Genomic DNA, 22,770 nt, shown 5'->3' on the forward strand with positions numbered 1-22,770 from the left:
TAGTCCGGGGCCACTGTGGAATTCCCCTGCTTGGGCCGTGAGCAGGGGGGAGAAGAGCACAGGCAGGAGGGAGCCGCTGCTGCAGCAAGACAACCCGACCAGGGATGGAAGCCAGGGCCTGGATGGAGAGAATGCCTGACACCACTGGGAGATAGGGACGCGTTTCAAAGCATGTCACTTCTTCTTTCTACTGTTTTACAGACATTAGTGGAGAACATAAAATAATTCACCAGTATTGATGACCTAGAATTGTTGACTCTGTCGTGGGTTTTTCACTTAAGACATTTAGGTAAGGTGAAAAGGGAAAGATGAGAACCCAGTGCTGGGACAAGGGCATCTAGAGCCCAGGGCAAACATGCCAAACTGTGCCCCCCAAGGTGTATGAGCATTATGTGTCAGCAAAAATACCCCCCCCCGCCCCCACACTAATCTGCATGCTTATACCCAAGCAAAAATTCCCCTTCTGCTCCTAGTACACCCCCCCCTCCCTCCTAGCACAAATCTTCCTCCATCCCCCCTCTTAACATAAATCTCACCTAAATCACCACTTTCAACATTACCCCTCCTAATGCAATACTTACCCCCTTGCTGCCCCCATATTCCCCCTTCCAACACAAATTCCCTCTCCCCCAATCTCCTTGCGGTGACCCCCTCCCAACCTCATGTGATACCACAGTGCCCAGGGCTGCTGTCCCTCCTGCTCACCCCTTTTTCCGGCCCTCTGAGATCCCCCACTTATGAACAAGGGCAGGCAGATAGATAAGATTGGAGCGATGGTTAGAATCTGAGAAGGCTCAGCAAAGCACAAAGAACTTGGGGTGGAGTCTATCAGATTAAGTGGCTTACTCGGAAATGCTTGTTGCCCACCATGGGGCCTAGAGAAGAAGAAGTAAGGTTGGTTGTTATCTACACTGGAAAGGCACTAGAGGAGTGATCCTGTCCATGATAAAGGTGACGCCTCTCTTATTCTGCTTTAAGCACAAGTTACTTCAGATGAGTTTTGCTGACACCAAGAAAAAAATCGAGACGGGAAGGCACAGTCTGACAGCCTCAGCTCTGTTCCTGTGTCCCTTCCCTCCAATCAGCTCTCAAAGCTCTCCCCCTTGCTTTTCAGAGATGAGAGATCCTGTGTAAATTCTGCACTTTGAATGGGTGTAAGGGAAAGTGTCCTGTGCCTGGGAGCACTTGAAAGAGGTAGCCCCAGACATGGATCACTTGTGGTCCGATATGGTTTGCTTTAGTGTGAGCACAAATCGTGCACTGTGGTCTAATTGGCAGAGGTGATAATCTAAGTGTCTGGGAGCACTTGTTTATAGCAGAGTGTGAGTACAGACCGGCAGAAATTGGGGAAGCTAGCAATGCTTTGTGGGATTTAGGAGAACGTGTTAGGCATTCCGAAAACCTGAATAATCAAGCTTTATTCATTACAAGCATTCATGCTTAACTAGAAAACTTTCATCTTTGCCACTTTTGTAGCTCTGCTTACTTCAAGTCTACAGCCGTGACCAAAAGTTTTGAGAATGACACAAATATAAATTTTCACAAAGTCTGCTGCTGTGTTTTTAGATCTTTTTGTCAGATGTTACTATAGTGTAGTGAAGTATAACTACAAGCATGTCTTAAGTGTTAAAGGCTTTTATTGACAATTATATTAGGTTTATGCAAAGTCAATATTTGCAGTGTTGACCCTTCTTTTTCAAGAATTCACCCTGGCACGTTTTCAATCAACTTCTGGGCCACATCCTGACTGATGGCAGCCCATTCTTGTCCAATCAATGCCTGGAGTTTGTCAGAATTTGCGGGTTTTTTTTTGTTCACCCACCTCTTAACCACTTGCTGACCGCGCGCTGTTACTTGACGACGGCAGAATGGCTCCCCACAGCTGTACGGCGGCCGCTTTAAGGGGCATGGGGGGGGGGGTGCGAGCCGCCGTGTCACTGAGGAGCCCATGCGCGTGCCCAGCAGCTGCGATGTCCACCGGGGACACGCGATCGCTCCTGACAGAGCCAGAACGGGGATGTGTATGTAAATACACAAATCCATGTTTTGGCAGGGGAGAGGAGACAGAGCGTGTGTTCCTAGTATATAGGAACAACGATCGTTCTCCTCCCCCAGGCAGTCCCATCAGTCCCCTACAGTTAGAACACGCTTGGGGAACATATTTAACCCCTTGATCGCCCCCTAGTGTTAACCCCTTCCCTGCCTGGGGCATTTATAAAGTAATCAGTGGCTATTTTTAGCTCTGATCGCTGAATAAACGTCTATGGTCCAAAAAAAGCATCAAAAGTGTCCGATCCGTCCACCACAATGTCGCAGTCCCAATAAAAAAAAATTAAAAATATTGCAGATCGCCGCCATTACTAGTAAAAAATAAATAAATAAAAATGCCATAAATCTATATAAATCTAATTTTATGGGTCAGATGGTAGACGCACCAACTAGAAATAAAACATTACTAGATCTACTGATTACCAACAATACAGACCTGATAACAGATGTGGAAATACGGGGCAATTTAGGTAACAGCGATCACAGGTCAATTAGTTTCAGTATAAATCACACAAATAGGAGACATGAAGGGAACACAAAGACACTGAATTTCAAAAGAGCCAACTTCCCTAAACTACAAACCTTGCTAAAAGGCATAAATTGGGATAAAATATTAGGAACAAAGAATACGGAGGAGAGATGGGTTTGCTTTAAGAGCATATTAAATAAGGGCATTAGCCAATGTATCCCATTGGGTAATAAATTTAAAAGAGCGAACAAACATCCTGGATGGCTTAACTCCAATGTAAAAATACATATAAAAGCAAAGGAGAAGGCCTTCAAAAAATACAAGGTTGAGGGATCATCCACAGCATTCAGAATTTATAAAGAATGCAATAAGAAATGTAAGGGTGCAATTAGGATGGCTAAGCTAGAACATGAAAGACACATAGCGGAGGAGAGCAAAAAAAATCCCAAGAAATTCTTTAAGTATGTAAACAGTAAAAAAGGGAGGACAGACCATATTGGCCCCATAAAGAATGAGGAAGGACATCTGGTTACAAAGGATGGGGAGATGGCAAAGGTATTGAATTTATTCTTCTCCTCAGTCTTCACGAGTGAATCGGGGGGCTTCAGTAACCAAAACTGCAGTGTTTATCCTCATGACACAACACAGGAAGCACCTACATGGTTAACAGAGGACGGAATTAAAATTAGACTTGAGAAACTTAACATTAATAAATCACCGGGACCAGATGGCTTGCATCCGAGGGTACTTAGGGAACTCAGTCAGGTGATTGCCAGACCGTTGTTCCTAATTTTTACAGACAGTCTATTGACTGGAATGGTACCAGCTGATTGGAGGAAAGCCAATGTAGCACCAATATTTAAAAAGAGCCCAAAAAACATCCCTGGGAATTACAGACCAGTTAGCCTAACATCAATAGTATGTAAACTCTTGGAGGGGATGATAAGGGACTATATACAAGATTTTAGTAATAAGAATGATATCATTAGCAGTAATCAGCATGGATTCATGAAGAATCGTTCTTGCCAAACCAATCTATTAACCATCTATGAGGAGGTGAGTTGCCATCTAGATAAAGGAAGGCCCGTAGATGTGGTGTATCTGGATTTTGCAAAAGCATTTGACACAGTTCCCCATAAACGTTTACTGTACAAAATAAGGTGCGTTGGCATGGACCATAGGGTGAGTACATGGATTGAAAACTGGCTACAAGGGCGTGTTCAGAGGGTGGTGATAAATGGGGAGTACTCAGAATGGTCAGGGGTGGGTAGTGGGGTTCCCCAGGGTTCTGTGCTGGGACCAATCCTATTTAATTTGTTCATAAACGACCTGGAGGATGGGATAAACAGTTCAATCTCTGTATTTGCAGACGATACTAAGCTAAGCAGGGCAATAACTTCTCCGCAGGATGTGGAAATCTTGCAAAAAGACCTGAACAAATTAATGGGGTGGGCGACTACATGGCAAATGAGGTTCAATGTAGAAAAATGTAAAATAATGCATTTGGGTGGCAAAAATATGAATGCAATCTATACACTGGGGGGAGAACCTCTGGGGGAATCTAGGATGGAAAAGGACCTGGGGGTCCTAGTGGATGATAGGCTCAGCAATGGCATGCAATGCCAAGCTGCTGCTAATAAAGCAAGCAGAATATTGGCATGCATTAAAAGGGGGATCAACTGCAGAGATAAAACGATAATTCTCCCGCTCTACAAGACTCTGGTCCGCCCGCACCTGGAGTATGCTGTCCAGTTCTGGGCACCAGTCCTCAGGAGGGACGTACTGGAAATGGAGCGAGTACAAAGAAGGGCAACAAAGCTAATAAAGGGTCTGGAGGATCTTAGTTATGAGGAAAGGTTGCGAGCTCTGAACTTATTCTCTCTGGAGAAGAGACGCTTGAGAGGGGATATGATTTCAATTTACAAATACTGTACTGGTGACCCCACAATAGGGATAAAACTTTTTCGCAGAAGAGAGTTTAATAAGACTCGTGGCCACTCATTACAATTAGAAGAAAAGAGGTTTACCTTAAACTACGTAGAGGGTTCTTTACTGTAAGAGCAGCAAGGATGTGGAATTCCCTTCCACAGGCGGTGGTCTCAGCGGGGAGCATTGATAGCTTCAAGAAACTATTAGATAATCACCTGAATGACCACAACATACAGGGATATGTAATGTAATACTGACACATAATCACACACATAGGTTGGACTTGATGGACTTGTGTCTTTTTTCAACCTCACCTACTATGTAACTATGTAACTATATGTAACTATGTATCCCTTATTTTGTAGACGCTATAACTTTCGCGCAAACCAATCAATATACGCTTATTGCGATTTTATTTACCAAAAATTTGTAGAAGAATACATATTGGCCTAAATTGAGGAAGAATGTTATTTTTGTTTTTTTTATTTGGAATATTTATTATAGCAAAAAGTAAAAAATATTTTGTTTTTTTTTTCAAAATTGTCGGTCATTTTTTGGTTATAGAGCAAAAAATAAAAACCACAGAGGTGATCAAAGACCACCAAAAGAAAGCTCTATTTGTGGGAAAAAAAAGGCATAAAACTTTATTTGGGTACGTCGCACGACCTTGTAATTGTCAGTTAAAGCGACGCAGTGCTGTATCGCAAGAAATTGCCTGGTCAGGAAGGGGGTAAATTCTTTTGGGGCTGAAGTGGTTAAAGTGATTGTAAAGGCAGAAGTTTTTCTTTATCCTAATGCATCCTATTCATTAAAATCAAAAACCTGTGTGCAGCGGCCCCCCTTAGCCCCCTAATACATACCTGATTCCATCTCTATCCAGCATTGTTGCACGAGAGACTCCGCTACCCGGGACTCCCCTCCTCATTGGCTAAGATAGCAGCGGAGCGCCTTTGGAGAGAAAGATGAGGCGGGGCCTAGCCAGGGCTCCATGTCTAAATGGCTCAGCTCGGGTGTCCCCATAGCAAGATGCTTGCTGTGGCGGCATTCACCAGGAGGGAGGGGCCAGGAGAGCCAAAGAAGGACCCAAGAAGGAGGATGATACAGGCTGCTCTATGCAAAACCACTGCACAGAGCAGGTAAGTATAACTTTTTTTTTCTTAAAAATAACATAAGACTTTACAATCACTTTAAGGAATAACCACAAGTTCTCAATGGGATTAAGTTCTGGGGTGTTTCCTGGCCATGGCCCCAAAATGTCAATGTTTTGTTCCCCAAGCCACTTAGTGCTTTTGCCTTATGACGAGGTGCTCTATCATGCTGGAAAAGGCATTGTTCATCACCAAACTGTTCTTGGATGGTTGGGAGTTGCTCTCAGAGAATGTTTTTGTATCATTCTTTATTCATGGCTGTGTTCTTAGGCAAAACTGTGAGTGAGCCCACTCCCTTGGCTGAGAAGCAACCCCACACATGAATGGTTTTAGGATGCTTTACTGTTGGGCATGACACCGGACCGATGGTAGCACTCACCTTTTCTTCTCCGGACAAGGTTTTTTCTGGATGTCCCAAACAATCGGAAAGGGGATTCAGCAGAGAAAGTAACTTTACTCCAATCCTCAGCAGTGCAATCCCTGTACAGCAGTCTGTCCCTAAAGGTTTTCCTGGAGAGAAGGGCTTCTCTGCTGCCCTTAACACCAGGCAATCCTCTAAAAGTCTTTGCCTCACTGTGCATGCAGATGCACTTGCACCTGCCTGCTATCATTCCTGAGCCAGCTCTGCACTGGTGGTTCCCCAATCCCGCAGCTGAATCAACTGTAGGAGACAGTCCTGGTGCTTGTTGGACTTTGTTGGGCGCCCTGAAGCCTTCTCCACAACAATTGAACCTTTCTCCTTGAAGTTCTTGATGATCTGATAAATAGTTGATTTAGGTGCAATCTTAGTAGCAGCAATATCTTTGCCTGTGAATCCCTTTTTGTGCAAAGCAATGATTACTGCACGTATTTCCTTGCAGGTAACCATGGTTAACAGAGGAAGAACAACTATTTCAAGCACCACCCTCCTTTTAAAGCTTCCAGTCCATTATTCTAAGTGTCGGTTCACACTGTGGCAGCACGACTTGCAGCGCGACTGCCTCAGGCGGCCTGGACATGATAGGAGCAGCGATTTGCAAAACGACTTCTGTATAGAAGTCAATGCAAGTCGCCCACAAAGTCGTACAGGAATCTTTTTCTAAGTCGGAGCGACTTGCGTCGCTCGAACTAGAATGGTTCCATTGTACAGAACGGGACGCTACTTGTCAGGCGGCTAAGTCGCCTGACAAGTCACCCCAGTGTGAACCGGCACTAACTCAATCAGCATTTCAGAGTGATTTCCAGCCTTGTCCCCGTCAACACTGACACCTGTGTTAACAAGAGAATCACTGACATATCAGTTGGTCCTTTTGTGGCAGGGCTGCAATACAGTGGAAATGTTTTTCGGGATTAAGTTAATTTTCAAGGCAAAGAGGGAATTTGCAATTAATTGCAATTCATCTGATTACTCTTCATAACTGTCAGGGCTGGGCTCAGCACTTCCTTCTCTGGGCTGGCCGTTTAGCTGTTGGCTAATCGCCAGCTTCTATCTCTCCACAGTGACTCACCTGTTGATGATATCCTGCTCGTCAGTCCTGCCTACTTAAGCCGTCCAGTCCAGATGATCTCTGCCTTCCCCTTGGTCACATTTCTAGAGACGCTCTCCTGTGTTCCTGTTAAAGATTTGCTTGGCTGACGTTCCTTCTGGCTCCAGACCCTGCTTGCTGTTCTACTACGCTGTTCCCTGAATCCCTGATGTTTTGGCTTGTCTGACTATCCGTTCCGGTTCCTGAACTCTGGCTATGTTTTGACTATGTTTACCTTTATCATTATTAAATAAGTGTGATTTAACTGTACTTCTGTCTCAGTCTGATTCATGGTTTCTGACAATAACATTCTGGTGTATATACATTTAGCCATCATACAAACTGAGGCAGCAGACTTTGTAAAAATGAATATATGTGTAATTCTCAAAACTTTTGGCCAGGGCTGTAAAGCTGGCAATGCACACAAGCCGGCAAAAAAAAAAAAAATCTTACACATTCCCCCCCGTCCACACTATACCGCATAAATGGAAACTCTCCCACTGCAGCTATTGTACCCTGACAATTGGCACTCGCAGCTGTCGGAATATCTAAACAATGGCTGAATCTGACTGGATGCAGCCACTGTGTGGACAAACAGTTTCCATCTGGCTCCTTTGCTTTTGACATTGCAGGAGGAAGGGAGGAGACAAACATCCATGGAGTATTTTTGTCTGGTTTATCAGGAACTGGCTGAAATTCATATAGTACTGTATTTTCCGGGGTATAGGACGACATTTTACACTTAAAAAAATGGTCAAAAAGCGAGGGTTGTCTTATACGCCGGGTACTAAATGCCGCCTGCTGGATGCCAGCCCGCCGGATGGTGGATGTGCAGTAATACTGTATGTAGCTTCGGATACATACAGTATACACCGCTGAGCCAATCCCGGTGAGCAATGTATTCTATTAATGAATACAGAGCCCGCTCGGATTGGAGTAACAACCTCTGCCAATCTGAGCAGGCTACATATAGTAGCCTGCTCGGATTGGCTTTGAGAGTCGGATCCAAGCAGGCTTTGTATTCATTAGTAGAATACATCGCTTGCTGTGATTGGCTCAGCGCAGTATGGCTCCAGCAAGAAGGAGGAAATATGACGCCTCGGAAGGGGGGGTCGTCTTATATGGCCAGTATAGGCAAAAACTGGAAAATTAGGGGGGGGTCGCCTTATATGCCGCTAAATACGGTATATGGATAGCTTCCCTCCTTCAATACAGTCAGGGATGAGTGGTTATCTGAAGTCTGAAAAATTATATCCTGTCCACTGTCTGATCCTATTTAGTGTACTGGATACTAAGAATGCATACAAATAGCAATACCTGAAGCCTTGTAATTTATATTTCTACTAACCACTGGGCTATGTCATCTGTGTGCGCACCCTTAAGCCAGCAGACAACACATAAGTTCCGTAAGCTGTTAGGTGGTGTCAAACCACAGTACAAAAATAACAAAATACATTTGACAAATCTAAATCTTTAATTGGTTAGCATGTACAGTTTGAAGCCTATTTAAAGCCTTGAATATGTTTGGCTTTCTTTACCTTTAACTTTGAATATTCCTGGAGTGAAGCCAGCAAAGCCTGGGAATCACCATATGGGAGGAGGTAGAAGGGTCTTGGTAAACAACAAGAATCTTACAGTATAGTGATTCTGAACTGCAAGAATGAAGGTTATGGAAATATGGCAGAGGCATCCTATAAGCAGAAAATAAATCTAGATTATAAGTGGTTTGGTTTTCTTTGCCCAAGTACAAAGTCGTTGCTAAATTTGTTTTGCATCCCCTTCCCAATAAATCTCGGTAGTAAATTAGCCATGTATGAAACAGAGCAGGTCTACAGCAGACTGCTTCAATTCCATGAAAATACAAGCCTGTTTATAAATAGCGTATTCTAGACCTGCATCCAGTCTCATTATTATAGATCATGACATGATTATCTATTCTGGGCTTCACTGCTTACAAAAAAATAATCATAATTAGATCATGGGGCCTGGGGAAAAAGGGGAAGACATTGTCACTTTCCCATTTAGGGTTGAGTAAGGTTGGATACACACTATACAATTTTCTTTAGATTTTTTCCTTAAGGCCCCTTTCACACGATCGGACCGTTCAGGTCCGCCTGTCAGTTTTGACGGCGGACCTGAACGGGCGCTCCATGTTAGCCTAGGGAGCGACGGATGTCAGTGGAGACATGTCCGCTGACATCCGACCCGGCCCGATCCACAAAAAGCAGACGGATGGCCCTACGTCCGGATCCATCGCTGGCAGATCGGATTGGGTGAGATCTGATGAAAACGGACATGCTGTCCGTTTTCATCCGATCCCGCCACAGGCAGCAGCGGCGTCTGACAAGCCCCTCCCCGCTCAGTGAGCAGAGAGGGACCTGTCATCCGCCAGCTCAGCGGAAATCAACCCGTGAAAGTGGAGTCCACCTCGTGAGAATGAGGCCTTAGATTTACCAAAACCGTATAATATGAGGTCAAACCTAAACACTTTAAATCTGTACGCAATCAGGCAGGCTCTTGTACTGTACTACATAGTTGAAGGTAAATCTAAAGGAAATCGAACAAAAAGTTGTATAGTGTGTATCCAGCTTAAAGTGGAGGGCCGCCCACTCCAGCAGCTACAAATACTGCAGCTGCTGATTCTTAATATATGGACACTTACCTGTCAAGGGAGCCTGCAATTTCGGCATCCCAGCTGATCTTCCAATCGGCTGCAGTCACCGCCATTGCCGGTAAGGTAACCCGACAGTGAGGCCTTTCAGTGGGCTTGAGGAGGTGAATAAGCGGAAGTTCAACTTTTGGGTGGAGCTCCGCTTTAACAGTGCTTCCCAAATGCCAATCTCCGCAGCAAGTTATACTCATTGAATCATGCTCCATCACATCCTCTCCACTGTAGATGTCCACTCTGAGTAAGCTCCTGACTTGGAACTTACCCAGCTGGAGGATGTGACTTCTCCCCCACCCCACAACAGTGTTTCAGACCTGGCGAGTGGATCACATACTCCCCCATAGGCTCTTGTGAATCATAAGGCTGCGATGGAATGTGGATGGTCAAGTATGATTTGCTGTGGGGTTGGCGATCAGGAGGCAGAGTCACTTTGAACTTAAAGTGGAACTTTAGTCAGAATATTAAGACCTGCTAAATCTCTTTAGGCTGGCCCCTTTTGCAAGTATAACTATTAAAACTAAGTGCCTACACTGTTTAAAATTCAGTAATACACTGCCCCGCCCTGCTCTGCACATGCTCTCCATTGTTGGCTTTTTTGGTATTGTGCTGAAAGTCAGAGCCACTAGAGGCTAATAGTCAACCACTGGATATGACGTTAAGTACGTGCACTCAACTTCTTTGGTCGACCATGGTGAGGCCTTTTCTGAGTGGAACCTGTCCTGTTAAACCGCTGTATAGTCTTGGCCAGCATGCTGCAGCTCAGTTTCAGGGTCTTGGCAATCTTCTTATAGCCTAGGCCATCTTTATGTAGAGCAACAATTCTTTTTTTCAGATCCTCAGTGCTTTTTTGCCATGAGGTGCCATGTTGAACTTCCAGTGATCAGTATGAGAGAGTGAGAGCGATAACACCAAATTTTATACACTGGCTCCCCATTCACACCCGAGACCTTGTACCACTAATGAGTCACATGACAGGGAAAATGGCTAATTGGGGCCAATTTGGACATTTTCACTTAGGGGTGTACTCAAATTTTTTGCCAGCGTTTTAGATATTAATGGCTGTGTGTTGAGTTATTCTGAAGGGAAAAGCACATTTACACTGTTATACAAGCTGTACACTCAATACTTGACATTGTAGCAAAGTGTCATTTGTTCAGTGTTGACACATGAAAAGATATAATAAAATATTTACAAAAATTTGAGGGGTGTACTCACTTTTGTGCGATATTGTACATATTTTTTAAACAAGCAGTGCAAGTACCTGAACTTGATTTGGTCTATTGCATGTACAGCAGATCATAGACTGGGGGATGGATAAGCAGCACAAGGAGCCAATTATATGTGTTGCAGTGATCCTGTGCTTATAAGGAACATGCTGATACAAGGAGAGAGCAGAGTAACAGAGATGAGCTTAACAGTCTGCTGCATCTCCTTTTACTGTCCAGTCACAGGCTGAGGGGGCGGAGAAGTCCTGTAAGTGTTGCTGAAGTGCACCAGAAAAAAAATCTGGTCTCCTGCCATGCCAGGCAAGGCTATGCTGTGTAGTAGAGCAATGTAAATCTCAGGAATGGATGGACAGAAACAAAAAAGTCCTTTGGCTAGTAAACAGCTCTCAAATATAGTGGTTTGCCTTATTCAACCACCTCTGCCTTAAGCCTGGTACACACTAAGATTTTTTTTCGTTCAACCCACTGGGTTGAAAAAAAAAAAAAAAAAGAAGCCAACTGCTTCAGTCGAGGCCGCTGGACCAACAATCTGACGTTAGTACAGTGAGCTTTCCCACTGACCTGTTGTGTTCTGACAAGGGGAGGGCCCCCCACCAGAACACTTTGGTCAGCGCTCTCAGCCATTGGTTGAGAGCGCTGATTGGGAGTCAGTCAGGTGCTAGTTTTCCAGGACGCTTGGCCGGCTTCTGTCACACCGCCTGACATACAAATGGGCCGAATGTTCGCTGGTTTTAAGTGAACCAACCAATGTCATCTGAGCCTTGTGTACAGTGCTTAAAGCTGGGCTCAAGTCAAGGCAAACATGGAGCCCCATCTAGTGGCAGATCTCCATTTTTAATACAATGCTGATCTTTTCATTTCTACACAAATGTATTGTTTCCTGGATGGCATTAGCAGTGTACCAATGTATTTCATTATCTGGAGTTATTCTTAAAGAGGAACTGCAGTCTGCTCACATAATTTGTAATAAAAACATCTTTGCCATTCTGAATCTTCCCTCTGACCACTTTGCATATTATTTTATATATACTGCGATTCTGTACTTGCCAAATATGCTGCAGAAAGCTCCCTCCACTGAGTCTGGCTGCAGCCATTTTAACTGTGGGCAGACTCACACAATTGCTTGCCTGCTCATTTCGCCTCTGTGGATGAATACACATGAAGCCCTCTGCAGCTCTGATTGGCCCTCTTATGACTCATCCCCTCTCCCTTGCTGGTAAACTGTCACGAGAGTTAGAGAGAGAGCTGTGCATGATGTCATAACAAGAGCAGAAGATTTAATAGATGGAAAGTTGAAAATATGACTGAAGGTCCACTTTGAAGTGATATTAAAGTCTTGATTTTTTTTGGATTAAAATTAACAAACATGTCATACTTTCCTGCCCTGTGTAGTGGTTGCACAGAGCAGCCCAGATCCTCCTCTTCTCGGGTCCCTCGCCAGCGCTCCGGGCCTCTCCCTCCTGCCGAGTGCCCCCACAGCAAGCAGCTTGCTATGGGCTCACCCGAGCTGAGCTGCTGCTCTGTGTGTCTATTCAGACATGGAGCCACAGCTCAGCCCTGGCCCCTCTCTCTCCTCACTGGCTCACTGACTTCGATTGACAGCAGCGGGAGCCAATGGCGGTCGCTGTGTGTCACAGCCAATCAGGAGGGAGAGTCTGACAGCCGAGTCTCTCGTGCAACATCGCTGGATTGAGATGGGGCTCAAGTAAGTATTAGGGGGGCTGCTGCACACAGGTTTTTCATCTTAATGCATAGAATGCATTAAGAACATAATAAACATTCTGCCTTTAGAACCACGTTAAGCCTTTTAAGAAGAACTTTAAGTCTTCAGTAAAGCAAAAATATTTTAAGTGCAAAAAGGTTTGTTAGGAGCACAACAACTGCAATCTAATTTAAAAAAAATTGCAAGGAGCCACTTCCCTTTCAAATAATTACTGCAGTTTTATTCTCTCATTGAGGAGATTAGGAAGATATAATTGCACACAAACAGAACATCAAAAGGCATACATTATATAAACTACATCCTGGATTATACCAAAACGAATGAGCTGCCAGACTGCAGATGGATTTAATGAGGGATCCTTGAGTTCTGGAAACTTTTTCAAGGAATGGAATTGGCACTGGGCATAGCTGTAGGTGGACCATTCCGATGTAGTGGAGACCATAACAATTCATATTTCCTCTAGGGACCAGACCTTCTAAAGCAAGCTTGTACAATCTGATGAATCAAACTGAACCGATCTACAATAGTGTACAACTTTGATTAAACACCTAAATCAATAGCCAAAACTTTGTTCGTTTTGAAAAGTGCAAGGAAGGAATAGGATCTCCGACAGCCTTTATTGATGTCTTTTTCCCTGTTGCAGATTTTCTCCTTTGCGGTCTAGAAAAATGTGAGAGGTGGACTAACACCATAGTTTACCGTCCACAGAGCCGATGTAGCAGTCAAGGGATTTGAAATGCCCACCCTTCTTCCTCTTCTAGGACGGATCAGAGCAATTCTGATTAGTTGGCATTGGCACAGAGAATCTCTCTGATCCATTGTGGAAGCTGCTCAGAAAGAAGGGGGAGAAAAGTGGCCTCTACAATAGCGGCATGGACACTGCAAGCTCATCGCCCATGGAGGTAACTACAGCAGGGGGTGGTGGTAGAGTTGGAAAGGGTGTACAATGTTCGTTTACCCTTTCAGAAACAATGAAAAGGTCAACTAACCCTTTAAGCAATGTTTTTATTAAAGTGGAGGTTCACCCTAGAATTCATCAATGAACATTAAAGTGATACTAAAGGCTCTTTTTTTGTAGTTAAAAATAACAAACATGTCATACTTGCCTCCTCTGTGGAGTGGTTTTGCAGAGAAGCGCTGATCCTCCTCTTCTCAGGTCCCTCTTTGGCTCTCCTGGCCCCTCTCCCCTGCTGAGTGCCCCCACAGCAAGCAGCTTGCTATAGAGGCATCTGAGCCAAGGCACAGCTCAGTGTGTCCATTCAGATATGGAGCCACGGCTAGGCCCCTCTCCCTCTTCTCATGCTGCCGTCTCAGCCAATAAGGAGGGAGAGTGCCGGGCAGCCTAGTCTTTCCTGCAACATTGTATAGAATGCATTAAGAAAAACCTTCTTTATAATCACTTTATAACAAATGCACCTTGATAAATGCATAGCACCAGGTTTGACGTCTGATCAGTAATCCACATTGAAAAACGTCTGGCTAATCCTAGTCACATTATCCAACTCATGGGAGTGAATTTGCTAAAACTGGAGAGTACAAAATTTGGTGCAGCTCTGCAAAGAAACCAATTAGCTTCCAGTTTTGTTTTTTTGTCAAAGCTTAATTAACCAAACCGAAGTTAGAAGCCAATTGGCCACCATGCACACCTGCACCAATTTTGCACTCTTCAGTTTTAGTAAATCAACTTCATGGTGTCCTTTAGCCCCGGTTATCCTCTCTACGTCCTGTGATTGTATATCCTGATTGGAAACTGCTTGAATGTGCTTCCTCTGTGCCTTAATGCTGTCAAAGATGTAAACAGCATGAGGGGGACTGAGCAACACCATGAGTTGAATGGTGCCAATGGTAAGTTTTCCAATGTTGGTTGCTGGGCAACCAAAACAGGGACAGAAGTCAAACATGGTGAATTTCCACTTTATTAAAAATGATACCTTTAAGATAGTTAAAGAGTCGTCTTTTAAACTTTATAACTACAATGTTTCCTGGAAACCATTAGTAGTCCAAAGAGTGACTTGCTTGTTGCTTAGAGCTTTTCACTAAGCACCTCTTGACCTGACTCATATCTTTCCTCTTGAAATTGGTGGGAGTTTTCGCTGTTTCACCAAATGCATATTATGAAACAATCTTCACTTGCAGTGATTTTATAATTTGGATAGTAGTTGGATGGTGGCCCACATTTTTTGTGCATAGGGGCTCTTTTATGACTGTGCCTGCCCTTAGTTAGATATTTTCAGGGATACTTCACCAATGAAGTGAGAACTGGGGCAAGGCGACTTCCAGGCACTATATACTGCCGAGCCAGCAGTGTTAATTTCATGGATGAAAATATTTTTGTCGTCATTTTCATCAGCTGCATGTTTTTGTAATAAAAAAAAATTGTAAATAAAATTTGAATGAAGTCAATTGCCGAAAACCAATTCCAATTTTTGTCAGCAAACGAAAATGGAACAAAAATGTGAGGGAGGGACTTTTACTCACCTGAACTTCTGCTTTCCTCAAAGCTCCGCCTGTCAAAACCCCAGCCCCCTGACAAGCTGTATTGGCTGAGACATGCAGGGTGCCTCTGCCTGCCCACTGCCTGGGAGTTCTGGAACAATGCCCTGCAAACCACGTGGTGAGTGTTTTCCCTCCCAGAAAGGTAGCAGTGCTTAGCATCACTTTAATACCGGGCACTTGCACCCGCTTCCTGCTAAGGCCAATTTTTTAGCTTTCAGAGCTGTCGCACTTTAAATGACAATTGCACAGTCATGCAATGTTGCAACCAAACTAATTTTTTATCATTTCTTTGAGACAGATAGAGCTTTCTTTTGGTGGATTTTAATCATCACAGAGTTTTTTATTTAAAAAAAAAAAAAAAGTTTTTCTTAGTTTCTGTTACAAAATTCTGTAAAGAAGTAATTTTTCTGCTGCACTGATAGCCACTGAATGCCTGCACTGATGGGTACTGATGAGGAGGCACTAATAAGCAGCACTGATAGGCATCACTGATGGGCACTGACAGACTGCACTAATTGGCATTAATAATGGACACTGTTAGGCACCACTGGTGGGTTTTGCTGATGGGGCTGCACTGATTATTAGTACAGACCCCTCTGTTAGGAGAGCCACTTATTGGCTCTCCTCTACTCATGCCCTGTGTCAGCGCGACTAGACAGTGCGACTAGAGGAATGCCGATAACCGGCACTTCCTATTTACACAGTGATTAGCTGTGTTAGTGGAAGAATATATGTGGTGGGGAGCGCTGAAACTATATATATAGTGGGCTAAATAGCATCTAGATATTTATGCTCAAACAAACTGAATGTGAACACTGCAGTGTACCATACACAAAAAAAATATAAAAATAAAAATATATGTATCAAACTTGCATAATTACAAGAGAATGACTACCATCCAATCTCTGCATAAATAGCACAATATTATCTTTGTGAAAAACAATAAGAAAATTCTAATGCTGAAAAAATACTAAAATAAAGTCCACATGCAATTAAAAATAGTGCACATCAATATGCATTAATCTTCCGCTGTATCAAAATAACACAAGATGAATATAATGACTATAGGTGAGTCTTCCTCTGTGTGAATAAACAACCTTCACCAGCTGCATAACACACCCTATGTGCTCTGTAAGTGGATGTCCGCTTACCAGAAGATGTTGACCTTTTTAATTAAAAAGAGGTCAATTACAGCTTTTATCAAGAAATGGCTTGCTACCATGATGTGGATAAGCTTTGTGGGTAACCTCTTCCTCTCCCCCAGTAGAACGTCAGGCAATATATAGAAGGATACAAGAAAGTCCAAAATAGTGTAATCCCATTTATTAAAATGATTAAAAACAAAAAAGCCAAATGGCTGCTTACATTAGGAAGTGCCTTCGCCCGGCACTGAGGCTAAACCGCTCGTCTAATATGAAAGCTCCGCTCTGTGTGGAAACTAGCGTGCGCTTCACCATCAGCTGCCGACAACCACAGGGACCGGAAAGGGATGAAGATTGTGTAACGCCTCGACGTACGTTTCGATTCCTGTCCTCAGGAGGCCTGAGGGAGAAGCTATAATTGACCTCTTTTTAATTAAAAAGGTCAACATCTTCTGGTAAGCGGACATCGACTTACAGCGCACATAGGGTGTGTTATGCAGCTGGTGAAGGTTGTTTATTCACACAGAGGAAGACTCACCTATATTCATTATATTCATCTTGTGTTATTTTGATACAGCGGAAGATTAATGCATATTGATGTGCACCATTTTTAATTGCATGTGGACTTTATTTTAGTATTTTTTTCAGCATTAGAATTTTCCTATTGTTTTTCACAAAGATAATGTGCTATTTATGCAGAGATTGGATGGTAGTCATTCTCTTGTAATTACGCAAGTTTGATACATATATTTTTATTTTTATATTTTTTTGTGTATGGTACACTGCAGTGTTCACATTCAGTTTGTTTTAGCATAAATATCTAGATGCTATTTAGTCCACTGTATATATAGTTTCAGCGCTCCCCACCACATATACTCTTCCACTTGAACTAGAATTCCTATCTAGTTTGGGGGTTAGCAGCTCACAATTTATTTAGTTACACATATCCAACTTTTTTGGTGTGAGGTTACACTTATTTTTATTAGCTGTGTTAGCCTACGTCATAGGCTCTTTACCATGATCAGAGACGCGGTGTGTCCGGGCGACACACCACACCACCAATCTCCAAACTGCACGCCCCCACTTGTTCTGAAGGACGTCATAGGACGTCCAGCCAGGACAATGGCGCTCCGGCCCGGCCGGGTGGGAAAGTGGTAAAATAACAGCCTCCCCAGATCAGTTCTCTGCCCTGTGCACTCTTACTCTCATGTATTTCTCCATCCCCACTACGTTATTAGATTTTTACTTCAGGAGTATATAAGGAGTTTGGCAATTCTACAGAAATGCTTAAATAATGCATTACAATTTAAATAAATCCATTCAATTTTAGTTGACTAAAATGTACTGCATATTTTAGTTGACTAAAATACGACTAAAACAATTCAGAAGACTAAAATACAACTAAAGCTAAAATGGCATTTTAGTCAAAAGACTAAAACTAAATCGAAATTTGATGTAAAAATTAACACTGCTAGCCAGGAGTGGGATATTCACATAAAATGTAAAGTAGGCAAGAAAAAAACAAACCAAAACCATGCACAGAGGCATCCTTTTTTTTACATGCGCAAGCTTTTTTTTTCTTTACCATTCAATGAAGAAGTATACGTTGATCCAAATTTTCCTTAACAAACTGACAAGAGGCACAAAACTACACTGGCAGCCACAATAAATGTTTCTATGCAAATCTAATCTGTTCAGTAGGTCATAGTTATCTTCGTATCCCTTTCATGCCAGATGTCCTTTAACTGTCAACACAAAGCTTCTTTAAGGCTTAGTGTTGTCATGCCCAAACCAATACCGAGCTTCTATTTACATCCAACGCAAATAATGCAACAAAGAACCCATTACACAATAGAAGAACAGAGAGGAAGAGTCACCTCACCTTTATAGGGACAATACTGAAATGTCTCCTAGAAGGCTCTTCATAAAACATGGACATCAGTTAATGTACACCGCATGAAGTAATTACAGTCAATAGACGGAGCCCTGCATTATCCCAGAGCCAAGAATCAGGCAAATTACACAGAGTATTTTCTCCCTGACTTTTTACATTAAAAGCATTATTTCCAGGACACGGGGATGGGAGCAGATGGGAGATAACTGTCTGATTCTGGTGTGGGGGTTGCAACTTCACAGAATATCCATAAATATATTTTCTCGTCCAAGCCAACAGAATATTCATGCACACAGATGGGTTTATTCTGCAAGTGCTCATTCACACTAGACTTGGTAATGCTTTTTTAAACCACGTTAAGGGAGTCCCAACTTTTTGCCTATTCTGCAAAAACAAATTTTAGAAACTCTTGCCTCCATTGCATGTATATCATTTTACATTTAAAAGAAATTCCATCATTTCTTTCATAGGAGAGAATTTTATGCACCGTATTTACCGACACGCACAATGCCACAAGGCAGCAAAAATATGATAAAAACTGCACTGCACTCCACTTTCATGGGGAAAAAAAATATTGAAAAAGTTTTTATATATATATATATATATATATATATATATACACACACATATATATATATATATATACACACACACATATACACATATACATACACACACACACACACACACATATACATACACTCACCAGCACTTTATTAGATGAACCTGTCCAATTGCTTGGTAACACAAATTGCTAATCAGCCAATCACATGGCAGCAACTCAATGCATTTAGGCATCTAGACGTGGTGAAGATGACTTGCTGAAGTTTAAACCAAGCATCAGAATGGGGAAGAAAAAGGATTTAAGTGACTTTGAACATGGCATGGTTGTTGGTGCCAGACAGGCTGGTTTGAGTATTTCAAAAACTGCTGATGATCTGAGATTTTCACACACAACCATCTCTACGTTTTACAGAGAATGGTCCGAAAAAGAGAAAATATCCAATGAGTGGCAGTTGTGTGGATGGAAAAAACCTGTTTATGTCAAAGGTCAGAGGAGAATGGGCAGGCTGGTTTGAGATGATAGAAAGGCAACAGTAACTCAAATAACCACTCATTACAACCAAGGTATGCAGAATACCATCTCTGAACACATCGAACCTTGAAGCAGATGGGCTATACAGCAGCAGAAGACCACACCGGGGGCCACTCCTGTCAGCTAAGAACAGGAAACTGAGGCTACAATTCGCACAGGCTCACCAAAATTGGACAATAGAAGATTGGCAAAATGTTCCCTTTTCTGATTCTTGATATCAGCTGCCACATTCAGATGGCAGGGTCAGAATTTTCCATAAACATGAAAGCATGGATCCATCCTGCCTTGTATCAATGGTTCAGGCTGGTGGTGTAATGGTGTGGGGGATATTTTCTTGGCACACTTTTGGCCCCTTAGCACCAATTGAGCATTGTTTAAATACTGCAGCCTACCTGAGTATTGTTGCTAATCATGTCCGTCCCTTTACGACTACAGTGTACCCATCTTCTGATGGCTACTTCTAGACATGTGCAGGATGAAAAAATTAGTTTCGTTTAGTTTCAATTCGTTATTTAACTAAATTTGTTTAGTTAAATTCGTTGCATTCGTTTTCGGGATTTGTTTAGTTTCGCATTCGAATTTGAAAAAATTTGCCCGCATTCGAAAAAATTTGACAGAATTTAAAAAAGTAAATTATATATAACCATTTTGCGAAATTCATATAGAATGAATTTGAATAGAAAATAATAGAAAAGAAATGCATAGAAAAACAATAGAACAGAATAATTAAAAAAATATTATATATTCTATTGCTTTATTATTTTATATTCTATTTTATTGTATTTTTTAGAAAATCAATTTCTATTTTTTTCTAATTTGTTTTCAAATTCGTTCGTTTTTTTCGGATTCGTTTAAATTCATTACTTTTGTCATTCGGAAATTCGGAAGCATACGAATATCCGAATAATGAAAAATTTGTCCGAATTTCGATTCGGAACGAAACTTAATGCACATGTCTAGCTACTTCAAGCAGGATAATGCACAAAGCTCAAATCATCTGAAATTGGTTTCTTGAACATGACACCAATGACCATAATCAAGCACCTTGAGACCATTCTTTGCAAGGTTTTGCACAGCAGATCTAGCCTTATGCTTTATAGGATGTATGATTCCCTGGCTATATGATCTCTGGGATCCACCCTTGAATGCTGTCTCTGGCCAAGCTGTGCATAACAAAAACCTTTGGACCTTTTTTTGGCCCTTGGTTCCTTACTGAGCTCCTATCCCTTGAGCTTCCTAGTGGTATATGGGCACCTTGATACTTCCTGTCAGGGTAAAAAGTGATTAATCTTTTGTCGATTTTTAATCTATTGCTGTTTCTGTCCACTAGAACCCCTTTAAAAAAAAAAGGCTATACGAGTCGAAACGCATAGGGGTTACCATTGGGCTCTGTTGCCCCTGTGATAGATTAAGAGCTCTATAGGTAAGGTTCTTCTCACATATTGAATGTGTTGATTTTTATTTCCTCTTGACATTTTTAACTTATGTTTAAATAAAGATTTTTGTACTTTTTTTTTATACTTTTGTGCCTACAAAGTCCCCTTCCCAGTATTGTTTATCTATATTTGGTATTAGGGATTGGCACCCATACCTGTGAGCTTTGTTAGGCATAAGTGATATATTTGGTGTTTCCAACACCTTGTTGAATCTATGCTAGGAAGAATTAAGGCAGTTCTGAAGGCAAAAGGGGGTCAAACCCAGTACTAGAAAGGTCTACGTTTGCAACACAAGCCATATTGTAATATATCTTTATGAAAATATTTTCTTTAAACTGTAGAGCAAAATGGCAACCTGGAGGCATTCTGTAGACGGATGTGGCACGGAATGCCCCCCAGAAAAGTCATTTCCTGCTTGTGCGATTGGCTCCCTGATTTTCCCAGAAGTCTGCACTAAGATACAAATCAGATTTTGGGCATCCTTGTATGCTCTGCAACAAACATTTCAGTTTTTGTGAGATACTTCCAAAGGATTAAGAATGTCAAAGTGCTTCAGACCCTGCTACTTTCCTCATTAGAACCCTGCAAGTGCAGCAGATGATCACTCATGAAAAAGTCACTTATATTTTCATTATATATCTATATATAGATATATATATATAGATCTATATATATATCTATATCTATAGATATATATATAGATCTATATATATATCTATAGATATATATATAGATCTATATATATATATATAGATATATATATATATATATATATATATATATAGATATATATATATATATATCTATATATATATGTATATATATATTCATTTTGTGTATGGACACATACAGCTATTTCTTCAGAATAACAAAATGTAGGAATCTGCAACAAAGTTTGTTAAAATTCTTGTAATGTACAATGATCACCTAGAGGGGAAGTTTTTTGTTTTTTTTAAAAGAAAGTACAGTTAAATAAACATACAGATGCTAGTTAAAACAGATTAGAATGACCATAAACAAATTCCATTATGATTTTTGGAGCTAAAAAAAATGAAAAATTTGTGACTGCTGTAGGCAGACTGATCAATTATACAAAATGTTTGAAAAAAAGTTTACAAGATGAACAAAGACAAAGGGTAGGTGTACCAAAAGTTCAAAACTTTGAAATGGTAAATTATGTTTGAAGCAAGAGAATTAAAAAGGTATTTGCATAATGGATAGAGCCACAATTCTCCCACTGCACCATTTACAGGCAGTCCCCGAGTTACAAACATCCGACTTACAAATGATCTATATTTCCAAACAGAAGGAGACAGCAGGAAGTGAGAGGAAATCTAACCCTAGGAAGGGAAATTTACTCCTGTAAGAGTTATCATGGGAAAAAGGTGTCTTCACTGAAGTTTTATTACCAATCCTTGTTTCCACCTCAACCCAAAATGTTCAAAATCCAATTGTCACAGAGACAGAAAGTGAGGTGAAATGTTCTGAACAGGGGCACAGGCAGCAAAATAAACATTACAGGGGTGAAAGCCCTTCCCTAGGCTATCAAAAAAAAAAAAACCCAGAAAATATTTGGGCTAGTGTTGCACTTAAAAATGTACCTGTTCCAACTTACATACAAATTCAACTTAAAGCGGTTGCAAACTGCTGGACATATTTTTTTTTACCTGCAAGGTAAAAGCATAATGTGCTAGTATGCATCACATACTAGCACATTATGTTAAACTTGCTTTAAAACTAAGCTCTTCCAGTGCCAAGATGTCAGCGCTGCAGGCGCTCTCATCTTCACCCGCCTTGCTTCTGGGTTCGGGGACGCCGGCTCCGGCTGTGATTGGCCAGAGGCGCGATGACGTCACTACCGCGCATGGGTACAGGGCCCTGAAGAAATGGCACGGGTGGCCGCTCCTTCAGAGCGCATGTGCCAGTGGTGCCACTGGCTGCAGGTACACTAAAAATATCAGTAGTGCACATTTACGAGATATTGACCCT

At 41.9% G+C, this 22,770-nt stretch overlaps 1 protein-coding gene across 6 annotated transcripts in view; it reads right to left on the minus strand.

Moving 5' to 3' along the window:
- Positions 1-22,770, minus strand: part of HPCAL1 (hippocalcin like 1) — a 410,671-nt gene that overhangs the window by 49,904 nt on the left and 337,997 nt on the right. The window contains exon 1 of one of the 6 annotated variants that reach the window (XM_073625396.1): positions 8,639-8,660. The exons of the other annotated variants lie outside the window; for them this stretch is intronic. The gene's annotated coding sequence lies outside the window, so the exon portion shown is untranslated. Of the gene's footprint in view, positions 1-8,638; positions 8,661-22,770 lie in introns of those variants that run through there. 6 annotated transcript variants of the gene reach the window in all.

Source organism: Aquarana catesbeiana, linkage group LG04 (assembly GCF_042186555.1).
Source record: "Aquarana catesbeiana isolate 2022-GZ linkage group LG04, ASM4218655v1, whole genome shotgun sequence".
NCBI lineage: Eukaryota > Metazoa > Chordata > Amphibia > Anura > Ranidae > Aquarana > Aquarana catesbeiana.